This window comes from Lethenteron reissneri, chromosome 69 (genome assembly GCF_015708825.2).
Source record: "Lethenteron reissneri isolate LAM-NWPU_2019-01 chromosome 69, ASM1570882v1, whole genome shotgun sequence".
NCBI classification, from domain to species: domain Eukaryota; kingdom Metazoa; phylum Chordata; class Hyperoartia; order Petromyzontiformes; family Petromyzontidae; genus Lethenteron; species Lethenteron reissneri.
This window is the reverse complement of record NC_083847.1, coordinates 5,711,398-5,720,540: the sequence shown is the minus strand read 5'-3', so window position 1 is coordinate 5,720,540 and position 9,143 is coordinate 5,711,398. Positions and strand designations below refer to the sequence as shown.

General features: G+C 50.5%; 1 long non-coding RNA gene across 1 annotated transcript; it reads left to right on the top strand.

The window, feature by feature from the left end:
• The first annotated feature begins 1,975 nt into the window (after positions 1–1,975).
• LOC133360590 (uncharacterized) lies at positions 1,976–7,730 on the top strand. The gene is made up of 3 exons (XR_009757270.1): positions 1,976–2,203; positions 3,882–4,058; positions 5,068–7,730. It is a non-coding gene; the product is annotated as an uncharacterized LOC133360590 (long non-coding RNA).
• The last annotated feature ends 1,413 nt before the right edge of the window (positions 7,731–9,143 follow it).

The window sequence follows — 9,143 nt, the reverse complement described above, 5'->3', positions numbered from 1 at the left end:
TCAATGGGGATGTTGGGGCAAGTGCCGGTAAGTGAGCCGGCGCTGTTGGGGAAAGTGCCGATAAGCGAGCCGGAGCTCATCATCATCATCGTGTGTAAATCTACAGCAGCAGGCATCGTCAGGGTCGGGATCGAACCCACGACCTCCTGTCGACCAGGCGAGGTAGTTAACATCTCCTAGCCACCGTGATGATGATGATGAGAGAGACGCAGACTCCAAATATACAGCAGCAGCAGGCATCGTCAGGGTCGGGATCGAACCCATGACCTGCTGTAGACCAGGCGAGTTAGTCAACATCTCCTAGCCACCGTGATGACGATGATGAGAGAGAGACGCAAACTCCAAATCTACAGCAGCAGGCATCGTCAGGGTCGGGATCGAACCCACGACCTCCTGTCGATCAGGCGAGGTAGTTAACATCTCCTAGCCACTGTGATGATGATGATGAGAGAGACACGCAGACTCCAAATATACAGCAGCAGGCATCGTCAGGGTCGGGATCGAACCCACGACCTCCTGTCGATCAGGCGAGGTAGTTAACATCTCCTAGCCACTGTGATGATGATGATGAGAGAGACACGCAGACTCCAAATATACAGCAGCAGGCATCGTCAGGGTCGGGATCGAACCCACGACCTCCTGTAGACCAGTCGAGGTAGTTAACATCTCCTAGCCACCGTGGTGACGATGATGAGAGAGAGACGCAGACTCCAAATATACAGCAGCAGGCATCGTCAGGGTGGGGATCGAACCCACGACCTCCTGCACACCAGGCGAGGTAGTCAACATCTCCTAGCCACCGCGGCGCCCTTGAGCTACGCAGCCAAACAGAAGCTGGGCACGAGGGCTCTGTGACCTCGAGCAACGCAGCCTCCGCCGTCGTCTGCCTGAGGTGCTGCTGTTTTCCCCCAAAGACAAAGATCCCCTGTGTAGCCTGCGAGAGACTGTTGGGGCAAGTGCTGTTAGCGAGTAGCAGCGCCTGTGAACACACAAAGACAAAGATCCCCCGTGTAGCCTGTAACAGACTGTTGGGGCAAGTGCTGTTAGCGAGTAGCATCAGCAGCGCCTACTAACACACAAATACAAAGGTCCCCCGTGTAGCCTGTAACAGACTGTTGGGGCAAGTGCTGTTAGCGAGTAGCATCAGCAGCAACGCCTATGAACACACAAAGACAAAGATCCCCCGTGTAGCCTCTAGTAGACTGCAGGGGCAAGTGCTGTTAGCGAGTAGCAGCGCCTGTGAACACAAAGACAAAGGTCCCCCGTGTAGCCTCTAGTAGACTGCAGGGGCAAGTGCTGTTTGCGAGTAGCAGCAGTGCATATGAACACACAAAGACAAAGATCCCCGGTGTAGCCTCTAGTAGACTGTTGGGGCAAGTGCTGTTAGCGAGTAGCAGCGCCTATGAAGGCTACCGGCGCTGTGGCACACGAGGGGGTGGGTGGCCAGCACCACGCCCCGTCCGCCTTTGTCTCCCCCAGTGGCGACGTTTACTACACACCGCACCAGGCACTTTTTTTATCCAAGGCTGAGTCGACCTAGGGGAGAGGCCCAGAACCGGTTCCGATACAATCGTCATTCATTGGTGCCGGTGGCCGCGATCGGGAATCGAACTCTGGTCTCTTGACGGGTTTGCGCAGCGCTGCGCTAACCGCTGCGCCACCACTCCCCCCCCTCTTCTCCCCCTCCCCTCCCTCCTTGCCACCCCCACACCCAAAAGTCGCCGCTTTCACGAGAATTTCATTTTTCTTCCTTTTTCCTGGGAAGGAAGCCGCAGATACACACGGGAGGGGACTTTCTGTTGAGACCCCGGGTGTGCTGGGAAACCAAACGAGATGCCTCCTCCTCCCCCTCCTCCTCCTCCACCTCCTCTCGTGCCGCTGTTGAGACTCGACCGGGATGAGTGGAGGGGGAGGGAGGGGGGCAGAAGATGTCACGGCGAGGGCTATAAATCGAAGGCAATCTCCCAACAGAACCCACTTGTAGCTCAAGTCACTCCCTCCAAGTCTCTCTCGATCTCTCGCTCCGTCTCTCTCTCCATATCTCTCGCTCCGTCTCTGTCTCTCTCGCTCCATCTATCTCCAGCCCTGCGCTCTCTGCTCCTCTCTCTCCAGCCGAGACTTCTCCTTCCCAAGACGACGATGAACGTCAAGGCGACCCTCCTGCTCGCCGTGCTGTGCCTGGCTCTGTTCCACGAGACGTGTGGTAAGTGCACACACGGGGGGTGCTCCGTAAACTAAAACAAGACTATTATCTTTTAAAAAAATGTATTCATTGTTACCAGAGGAAGTTAACATATCCTAGCCACTGTGATGATGATTACAGAGAGAGACAGAGACGCAAACTCCAAATCTACAGCAGCAAGCGTCAGGGTCGAGATCGAACCCACGAACCTCCTGTACACCAGGCGAGGTAGTCAACATCTCCTAGCCACCGTGATGATGATGACAGAGAGAGAGAGACGCAAACTCCAAATCTACAGCAGCAGGCATCGTCAGGGTCGAGATCGAACCCACGAACCTCCTGTACACCAGGCGAGGTAGTCAACATCTCCTAGCCACCGTGATGATGATGACAGAGAAAGAGAGACGCAAACTCCAAATCTACAGCAGCAGGCATCGTCAGTGTCGAGATCGAACCCACGACCTCCTGTACACCAGGCAAGGTAGTCAACATCTCACAGCCACTGCGTCTGCACAAATGATAGCAGCTCAAAGAAGAGGCTCATCACCGTCGTCATCGTCGTCACGTGGACATTGACAGCAGCGAAATAATCCTCCTAATCCCACATCAATTTAACTCCACGTCTCTAAATGTGGAGGAGAGGGGGGAAGGGAAACCGGACGAACCGCAGATGAGTGGGAAAGGGACAGTCCGAAGCAGCCTGGTGGAGTTGTGACGACGGGTCGGCGCTGCTCGCAGTTGCCCGAGATCTGCGGTCCTCCGCGTGTATAAATCATCTGGAGCAGTGGTTCTTAGCCTTGGCTGCAGTGTTCACGAAGCAATGCGAACAAACGCGTGGAGGGTGTTGATAAGACAACGGAGGGTTGTTAGCGACGTCGACCCGTGCTTAATTTGTGCTGTCGACGATTTACAAATCTGTTTGTGTCTCTCACCCCCAGGGGGTGCGTGATGCACCCCAGGTTAAGAAGAACCACTGTCTCTGTACACATATGAGGAAACCACTTTTGAATCTAGATTGAAAACGCATTAATTTAGAGCTGCTTCTTGTTGTTGTTGTGTTTAGTTTTTTGTCCTTCACCTGCACCTCCGATTAGTGCGGTTGGTTACGTACGGTGCGAAAGAAGTTCAACATCCAGACACATACTACACTACTATACACTACAATATACACTACACTACTATGCACTACACTATACACTACACTATACACTACACTATACAAGACACTACTATGCACTAGACTATACACTGCACTACTATGCACTACGCTATGCACTACACTATACACTACACTATTATACACTACACTATGGACTACACTATACACGAAACTACTATACACTACACTATACACGACACTACTATACACTACACTATACACGACACTACTATACACTCCACGATACACGACACTACTATGCGCTACACTATACACTACACTACTATACGCTACACCACGATGCTAAAGTCCAACATACACACGTGCCTCCATACATCACATCACAGAACAGGTGGGGGTGGGCACCACGGATGAGTGTGAGGTATAGCCCTGTGAGCCATGTGGCTCTTGACTCGGGTGCAACCGCAACAAAACAAAAACATGAACAAAGAACATCTTAAAGTGACTACGCGCAACAGAAAAAATCCTGTGGCGTCACCCCGCGAATATCTCTCCCCCCCCCTCGGTCCCTCTCCACAGCTGCCCCTAAGCCCAGGCCCATGCAAGGCCGCCTGGTCCGCCGGCCCCACGGACCCAGGCCAGACGGTGGTGACCCCCGAACGGGAGGTCTCATGCGGGGCCACTACCTCAGGAGGCGGCGCCCTGCAGTGGCGTACAAAGTCCCCATCGCTTGATGAGCCGTCAACCCCTCCACGGGTGAGCACGCGTGTCTGGTGTCTGTGCGGGAGCACTTGCTCCAACTTTCTGTCTGAGGCTATACGTGGCATCTTTGTCTTTGCACTTGCCCCAACTGCCTGTTGCAGGCTATATACGGGGCATCTTTGTCTTTGCACTTGCCCCAACTGCATGTTGCAGGCTATACGGGGCATCTTTGTCTTTGCACTTGCCCCAACTTTCTGTCTGAGGCTATACGGGGCATCTTTGTTTTTGCACTTGCCCCAACTTTTTGTCTGAGGCTATACGGGGCATCTTTGTCTTTGCACTTGCCCCAACTGCCTGTTGCAGGCTATACGGGGCATCTTTGTCTTTGCACTTGCCCCAACTGCCTGTTGCAGGCTATACGGGGCATCTTTGTATTTGCACTTGCCCCAACTTTCTGTCTGAGGCTATACAGGGCATCTTTGTCTTTGCACTTGCCCCAACTCTCTGTTACAGGCTACACACAGAGACAACGATCCCCCGTATAGCCTGTAACAGACTGTCGGGGCAAGTGCTGTTAGCGAGCACCTATGAAGGCCGGCACAGCACACGAGGGGGTGGGTGGCCAGCACCACGCCCGGCCGCCTTTGCCTTCCTTGTGGCGATGAGTTTACACATCGCACCAGGTACTCATTTGAGGCTGAGTCGATCTAGGGGAGGCCCAGGACCGGTTCAGATAATCGTCACCGGTGTTGGCCGTGAGCGGGAATCGAACTTTGGTCGCCGGGTTTGTAGCGCTCAACGCTACACTACCGCTCCCGTACACACACACACACGTACACACACGTACACACACGTACACACAAGTACACACACACACGTACACACACTCGTACACACACACACACATGTACACACACGTACACACACACACGTACACACACACGCACACTTACACACACACACACACGTACACACACACGTACACAGTACACACACACGCACGTACACACACAGACGTACACACACACGCGCGTTAGTAACGTGATCTCCGTTCTCTTCGCAGCCTCTCTGTCTCTGGCCGTCTCATCGTCACCACGGCGAGGGCCGTGACCCACGTGACCCACGTGCGACACGAGACCCACGTGACCCACGTGCGACACGTGACCTGCCCACCTACCCACCTACTCACCTGCCCACCTACCCGTCGTCGTCATCACCTGACCGCGCATCAGTCGCGGTACCTACAGCCGTACTCCGCCTAGGTCGACTCAGCCTCAAATGAGTACCTGGTGGACTAGTGTGTAGTAAACAACGCCAGTGGGGAGACAAAAGGCAGCGGGGCGTTGTGCTGGTCACCCCCCCCCCCCTCGTATGCGCCTGCACAGTCACCCTAGCCTGATGATTGGTAAACTGCGCGTTAACCTGGTCTTCTGCGTAAGAACATGGATTTCTGGTCACCTATCCTAGACATTCACACGTTTGGCTGGTTCACTGATTACTAGAGTATCTCGTTATGTGGTTACCTGGCTATTCTGTTAACCTGTTTACCCGGCTATCATATTAAATGGTCATCTTGTTACCTGGTTGTTTCGTTACACAGTTACCCAACTACCTTGCTAACTAGCTACCCTGGTACGTAGCTATTGAGTTACCCGACTACTTGACTATCCAGTTACCTGTTGAACTCACTCCCTGACCATTAATCTATAAACTAATTTTTTTTTACCAGCTGAGCCGCTCTGTCGCTTCTGGCCATCACAAACGATAGCAGCTCAACTGAGTTGGCGGCTTATCATCATCATCACCATCACGTGGGAACTATAACAATAGATTCCATTGTTACTGGTGTGGCTGTAGCGGCCCCTCGTGGCTGCAGATGTCACTGCGAAACTCTTAACACCGCGTACGAGGGATACATGAGACCATTCGGACCCAGCGGGTTGAAGTCAACGTTGATCTTGATTTGAAGCTTTCGTGACTGCAACAATCCATACTCTTTGGTTCATTCGGTATGGTCACTTAGTATATTTTACTTATAACTACGTCACTTTACCGAAAGAACCAAAGAGTATCAACGTAGATTTTTTGTTCACACTCCCCGTGGCGGCCGTCTGGCACAAATCTCAGAATGTTGATTTTAAAATGCAGGAGTTAGGAGGAATCCGATGAGCTAGGAAGCTCTTGATTTGTCCACAGATGCCCCAGTATGGGGCACAGAGGCCATCGAGTTCCAACAAACACAACAAACACATGTGAGGGAGCACGCCGCGATAGGAGTGCAACATAGATAACACGGTAAGCGAGTCAGTAAATATCAATAACTCAATTATATATAAGTCCGATTTATCGAGTTTGGGCAAGGCATCAAAAAACAACAACACAAATCTACCACTCAAAGCGCCATCATCATCACATCGATACTCAAAACTAAAACCACACACAATTCTATAGTACAATGAGATAACATAATATTAATATATTACTTAATAATATATATACACAACCTCTTAATCGCTGCGTATAAGAGAGGCGCATTGGCGACTCCTATCGACGAGTCTCTCGGCAGGGTTCGATTCTTCGCCCAGGCGGCTACCTAGCGGGCATTGTTACCACTTGTCGGCATGGATTGATGTGGCACGGCATTATCATCAACAATATCAACAACAATGCAATGCGGTGTGTGCAAGTCCTTCAAGGTCCCTCGGTTTGGTAGCTGTACGACTTTAACATCTTATCAACAGCAGCAGCAGCGACAGCAGTAAACCCCACTGCCCAGAGATTAAGAAACAAAATTGAGATGGAGTGAACCGGAGGACTCGTCGTGACTATCGTTGGTCGACTGACACTGCTAGTGAGACTAGGCCATAAAGATGGCTGCTGTCTCTGGTATAGGCCAATCGGTTTCAAGGACAATGCATCATACGATCAATGTGTTTTTTGTTTCCATTCTGACCACAAGTATTGTCGTTAATGCAGACACGATTCCTTGAGAAAGGTTTCAGTTTGGTGTTTTAACAACTCAACACAGCTGTTTTGTTGCCAGAACAAATGGGAAAACCTCTTCTCATTATCGGAACATGTGTGTTTGCATGTTTTTCCCGCAAATGTGTGGTTATTGCAGACTTGATGATGCCTTGCAAAAGTCAGAATCTATTCGGTGTTTGAACATCTTAACACAACTCCTGTGTTATGGCCAGAAAGGTTAAATACAACCTTTTGTTATTTCTCCATTGTTGTCGACTCGTCATCACATCCGAAATGGGGGTATTACCTCCTGGACCAGACAAATGAAAAATAACCCACTCAACATTCACAACAAACTAAAGCGTAAAACGAGTCTAACGGCGTACACGCATATCAAATCTACACCGGTATCTCATGAAAACAATATAAATGATAAATAATCAACTTTATTTTTGCGTATACTCATGTTCGGATTACCCCCCCACCCCCACCGTATATATTGAACTATTTTAATAGTCCTATCGATGGACTTGTGCGCCAGTCACGATCGAAGACGATGCATAATCAGGATACACACTGTGATCTTATTTAACATTAATTTGCACTTTTTTCCTTTTGAAATGGTTTATATATACTCTTTGGTTCTTTCGGTAAAGTCACGTAGGTATAAAATAAATCATATGCATGTTACGTACGTGGACACTTTCGTTACGCCATCGCTCACCGTGTGCTCTTTAACAGAAATAAAGACTTCGATTGGAAGTTGTGTCGTCGTTGTTTTTGCCGTTCAACGCAAATGAAGTATTCGATGCTGCACATGGAGTGCTGTGTCCCACGTGCACGCCCCTGTCCGTCGCTGCTGTGTAGGATAAACCATCATCACGCGAACTCCGCTCATCATCCTCGCAGCAGCAGCCGCGGCTTTTGGTTCAACTGCGCGCTTCAGATGCTGTATACATTACACTATACACTACACTATACGATACACTACACTATACACTACACTATACACTACACTTTACACGATACTATGCACCACACTATACACTACACTGTACACTACTATACACTTCACGATACACTACTATACCTACACTATACACCGCTTTACACCGCACTATACACTACACCGTACACTACACTGTACACTAGACTATGCACTACACTATACACTACACTATACACTACTATACCCTACGCCATACACTGCTTTACACCGCACTATACACTACACTTTACACTACATGATACACTACTATACCCTACACTATACACCGCTTTACACTGCACTATACACTACACTTTTGGCTGGCCGTCGAACAAAGACGGTGGTCACCGCATCATCGCGCGGCGCTTTCAGATGCGCTTCTGCAGCCGTCTGGAACGCTCTTCCTTCCTTCCGATATTAGGAAGCCACTGCGAGCTATGATGCACTTTTAAATCATCATCTAGATTGACGAATCCGTTTCTTTAGAGCTGCTTCTTCTTGTTGTGTTTAGTTTGAATCCTTTCCCGTACCTCCAAATAGCCCGTACAACGCGAAAGAAGTTCAACGTACATTATGGGGAGTGGAAGCGCAGCGATTAGAGCTGCGCTGCGCTACGAACCCGAAAGAGACCCGAGTTTGAATCCCGCTCACGGCCGCCACCACCACCACCATTCACAGCGATCATCTGAACCACTCCTGGGGCCCCTCTCCTAGGTTGACAACAGTTTAAAATAAATCCCTGTTGCGGTAACAAAAAAAACATCAGCACTGGGGAGACAAAGGCGGCCGGGCACGCTGTTGGCGACATCCCCCCCCCATAGGTGCAGTGCCGTAGCGGCCTTCGTAGGTGCTCATTTGAGACTCAGTCGACACGTGAAAGCTGCTGTTGGGTTAGATCAGACGTCGGCATCGTGCGGTTCCGGAGCCACATTCAGCGGCTTTTTGGCTGCCCCCTAGGGGCCCTTTGGCTGCCCACTTAGGGTTCTTTGTCTGCCCTCTTGCGGCTCTTTGGCCAGGTAGTTCAGAATCTTTATACAGGTTGGAACAACAGTTCTACACTGCCCACCAGGGATTATGTGTCTGTCGTGCATAGCCCCTCCCAAACATGCACGCTCCCGGATTGGTTGAAGTGCGTCACGTGACCGCGAGCTTTCTGTCGTGCGTGAATGCGCTGTCCAACCAAGTTC